The sequence below is a fragment of the Myotis davidii genome, unplaced genomic scaffold, assembly GCF_000327345.1.
Source record: "Myotis davidii unplaced genomic scaffold, ASM32734v1 scaffold164, whole genome shotgun sequence".
Classification (NCBI taxonomy): Eukaryota; Metazoa; Chordata; class Mammalia; order Chiroptera; family Vespertilionidae; genus Myotis; species Myotis davidii.
Genome location: NW_006296417.1, coordinates 2,360,484 through 2,365,522, shown reverse-complemented (window position 1 = coordinate 2,365,522; position 5,039 = coordinate 2,360,484).

Sequence of the window (5,039 nt, the reverse complement as noted above, 5' to 3'; positions counted from 1 at the left end):
CTAGCTGCTGACTTCTCTCCAGGGTGAGCCCCTCCTCCGCCTGGAGCCCAGATCAAGGGTTGGTTGCAAATGCCTCACTCAGAATTGTCTGTGGCCTTTTTACCCCAGCGTCACTCGCTATGGCTGTGCCCCAATCAACGCATTCCTGGGAGGCCGCCTGCTTAAAGGCCAGGGCGGGAGGTCGGTATGCATCGGGCATGCCTCCCAACCCTCACTCTGACCTTGAGAAAGTCAAGGGCCACGCTTGGTTAGTCGTCTGTACAACACACAAGATTAGCAGCTCCATTCAGAATGCCATTAACATTTCTGGACTAGACAGCTGAGAATCCCCAGCCCTAAAACTCAGTAAGGCTCTGGCCAAATCACCATGGGAGTTACCTGGCCCTGTATTAATATTATACTTAGGCCCGGCCAGCGTGGCTCAGTGGTCGAGCATCGACCTACAAACCAGGAGGTCATGGTTCAATTCCTGGTCAGGGCACATGCCCGGGTTGTGGACTCGATTCTCAGGAGGAGGCAGCTGATCAATGATTCTCTCTCATTAATGTTTCTCTCTCTCTCTCCCTCTCCCTTCTGCTCTGAAGTCAATAAAAAAAATATATATTAAAAATTATCTTTAAAAATGTTATTCAGGTTCAACCCACGGCAATTATACACAAGAGCAAAACACTGTAAAGAAATTAAATGAATCTGGATACACCAATCAATGGAATAGTAGGTATCGCTACAAGAGAATGAGCAAGTTCTCTTGTAGCGGCTCCTTCGGCTCTGGCTCCTCTCGCTGTGCGTACTGTTTCTGACGCCCGCCCATGTGGCAGCATGCAGCAGCACCTCACTGCTCCTTATTACTGAGTAGTTCTTCCATCATGTGTGTGCACCATAGGTTGTTCACCCATTCATCAGCTGATACACATTTGGGCTGTTTCTACTTTGTGGGTATTCTGAAAAAGGCTACTATGAACATTTGTGTGCAATTTGCACGTGTGTATGTGTGTGTGTGTGTGTGTGTGTGTTGAATATATCACCAATACAAAAATGTTTATGTTGCAAAAGATTCGTTAAATGGCACATGCAAACACTCTTATGAAAAAGGAAGTAGCAGCATAATGTAAGTGTGCAGGTGCGGGCAGAATGGCTCGATTCTGGTAAATAATGGAGTATGGACCTAGGAAAAGCTCAGAGGGCAGGAAGCTGCAAATGGTAAAAGTGTTCTGGGTGAGGGATGATCAGATAATTTATGTGTTTGTGTGCTTTTCTGGATTTCAACAGATTTTCTACTGTGCCCATGAATTACTTTTATAATCAGAAATAAAAACACCACCACCACAATGTTATTAGAAGGGGAAAAAACGTTCCCATTCAATTTCGCCAGGGTCTTTACCTCTCTGTTACAGAAAGCTATCCTCCCAACAGCCCACGAAGGAGGGAGGGCAGGGTGCAGCCCATGCCTGTCTGTCTGTCTGTCTCTCTTTCTCTGTCTCTCTCCCTTCCTCTCTCTCTCTGTCTTTCTCAGTCACAGCATCTAGAAAACTGCAGATCCCCAATAAATACCAATCAATTTTGAAGGCCTCAGGGTCAGTCTCCATGGCAACCTGACGAGGGCATGCCGCTGTATGAGCGCTGCCCGAGCGTGGACATGGTCCAGGAGGAGGAATGCCTGCCTTCAGCAGCCCGGGTTGCCAAAGGACTGAGCCGGGTGCCAACGGGATTGGGCTTCCCAAGGCTGCAAGGAATGGACATCTCTCTCAACAAGGGAACGCCTCAACTGATCATCCCACTTGTGGGGTTCTCTGAGCTGCCATTTCTATTTACACAGCTGCAAACAGATATCATGATCAGTGATTTTAAGAGCTACATTTAAGCCCAGCTGGCGTGGCTCAGTGGTTGAGCGTTGACCTATGAACCAGGAGGTCATACTTCAATTCCCAGTCTGGGCACATGCCCGGGTTGCGGGCTGGGTCCACAGCGTGGGGTGTGCAAGAGGCAGCCGATCAATGATTCTCTCTCATCACTGATGTTCCTCTCTCTCCCCTTCATTTCTGCAATCAATAAAAAATGTGTTGTTTTTTTTAAAAAAGAACTACATTTAAGAACCTTCCGCCATGCTCACCTCACACGTGATTCCATCAGACTGCCTCATAACTACTCACTTGTCTGCACCAGGCCTGTCCCTTACACGCCTACATCACTGGAAGCGGGGAGCAGAGGGGAATAACTGGGAAGACCTTTCTGAGCGGTAGGTAGGTCTGAGAGTATAAAAATAAGCACATTTTCAGAGTTTGAGAACAGGAGTGTCACTGTGACATTTTCACTGCAGAATGTTCTCTAGGTTCTTGGAGGTAGGAAAAAAAGTCTGGAGAAAAAGCAAAAGTGTTAGTGTTCGCAATAAAAGCAATGCCTCCTAGAGACCACGTTGCTTGTTTGAAGGTTTACGGATGGTCTGATTTGCATGTTGATTAGCGTCTCCTGAACACCCCAAAGTGGCTCCGTTTGCGCCTCCGAGAGTGTCAAGGGTTTGCAGAAAGAATTAGTGGGAGAGGGACCAGGACACTGCTATCATGTGTGGAAAGGGAACATAGGGCATCCGAAGCTTGTAATTTTAAATTGAACTGCAATTTGGGGATTATTAGTGGATTTCAATTAGCCATGCTATAGAATCAGGGCATGATTATCAACCAGAAGCTTTTTTTTTCTAACATTTAAGCAACATCACTGGCCAGCATAAACAGATGAAAAGACCCCATTCCTGCCAGCTTCCCCACCGAAACTTCCATCACTTCTGTGTTTCCCCTTTTAATTTCTTTACCTCCCTCTTCTCCCCACTCACATGCCATCGCCCCTGACTACCCAGGTACGGAGGTGTTTTGAACACGTGGTATCCTTCATACACCTGCACACCCAGAAGAGGAAGATAAAACGTGCCTCCATTTGTTTCAGATGCAACAACTGAGAAATAATATTCCCCTCCCGGATCAACACGGCCAATTGCCAGCCAGGCCCAAACCAAGGTGCTTCTCGCCCATGCTGAGCGGGGTCCCCCGAGTCCTTGCTGGAGGAGGCGCGGGCTGGAAGCTGATGGGGTGGGAAGAGGTCCTGAGGGACGTGCTGAAGACCTTTCTCGAGAGAGAGGGAACTCCTGCCTTTGCAACCATGATTTCTAGAAACTGCCTCCCCTCCGCTCCCATATCAAAGGACGTGCATCCTCTTAATTAAATTAACAACAGTGATGACGATGATAATAGATCACTCAAAGAGAGGCCAATACCACGTCACCAAAGAAGAGAAGTTTTACGAGTTCAAAGACGGGGCAGCTAAGTAATGGAAAGTGAACTATTATCTGAAGCCCGGCCACTTCTTCACAGCCTACTTCCATCTTCTGTGCTATAAATAATTCAGCGTTTTCTTTTTTCCTTAAATATCACAAAACCACGTCGGAATCTTTATGTGAAGGGTTCTGCTGTGTCCCTCTCTCCCTTGCTCCTCACCCTCCCTACCCGGGCCAGGCAACTCCCAGGAGAGCAACCCCTCAAGCTTTCACATTTATTCTTTGACATTTCAGACTATTTGTCAGGCAGAGCTGCCTTCTTGAGATCAAAGTGGGAAAATCTCGAAGAGAACTCCCACGTGGCCCTGTCCTGCTGCGACAGAGAGGGTCGGTTAACCCCCGAGCGGCTGCTCCCTTCCTCACCCAGAGAAGTCCCCCAGCCCCAACCCCAGGGGTGGCTCTCTCTTCCTCTTTCTACCTCCCTCTTGCTTCCAAGCCTCCCCAGCACTCAGGAGGGGGCAAAGGTCCTTCTTCCCACTCAGCAGAGAGAGTCAGATCCAAGGACTAAAGATGTCCCCCACTCGGAGACAATGCTGACTCCTGGGGGCACCTGTGGAGGCAGTCTTTCATCTAAGCTCAGAGACGAATGAGGAGCAGGGAAAGGCAACTTACCCCAAGGCACTTTGTTAGCAGCAGTGCCCACACCGGGCGCCAGGTCTTCGCTTCTGTGTGCTACCACTAAGGGGTGCCGCCCGGAAGGGTGGCCAGGGTTAGGGCTGCAGTCTCAGGCACTTCTGTGAAGCGACTTACCATTTTCTTCGGAGGGATCACAGGGCAGGTTTCCTGTACCTGCCCGCCAGCTCCCAGATCATGTCTGTGTCTGTGCAAAGCAGAGGGCAGCGGGAGTGGGGACTGAGCCTGCAGCTGGGCTAAGGCGTCGGCGTCGGGCTGTGTTGTTCATCTTAATTATCGGAAGGCTGGTGGTTGGCGAACCCATCTGCTTGGTTCTTCTTTAAAAAGCTCCTCACCAGATCGTAACTCAGTTTTCCTGAAGTGTATGTCGGTTTATTAACAGGTGTTAAATGAAGGGCATTCTGTGTCCCATTACATGTGGAATGTGACGTAAAGCAGGACTTGTCAGGGCCTTTAACATTCCTCCGTGCACTTGCGATTCTACCACAGGTGGCTATGGCAACGGTCTCCAAAGTTGCCTGACTGGACTCGTAGCATTGCATGAGACTAAAAGGAAGCGGCGCTGCAGCCAACGGCAGGGGAGCAATTGATCCCCACAACATCACTTATCTAAAAACCAGAGGCAGAGAGGAAGGGGTGTCTGTGCAAGTCGGGGGGTTCAAATGAAGAGAGAACCGCGCGGCAGAAACCGTAGCTTTGCCCAGAAAATGTACCGGTTCGTGTGGACGATGGTTGGTCAAGTGGTTGACTCAATAAAAAAGTATTAAGGTGGCCAAAGACATCTTCCTGAAACTGTGGGAGGGGCTTACTCTGTTTTTCTAAACGACCAGATTAGCCGTTTGGCATTAAAGGTACGAGGCGGCAATTGCCCGTTACAGTAGCGAGAAATGTCAAACCGACAGCCGTGAAGACTGAACGATGCCATGAGTCGTTCAGATGTGGACGAGGAATTTAAGTTCTCCCAGGAAGGACATTCTCAGGATGCGCGCTCCATGGGAGGTGTCCCCTCGGCTCCTCGCGGACTCAAGTTCTCACTGGCCGGCCCTGCACCTGGCTTCTCTGGACTGAGAGGCTTCGGTCT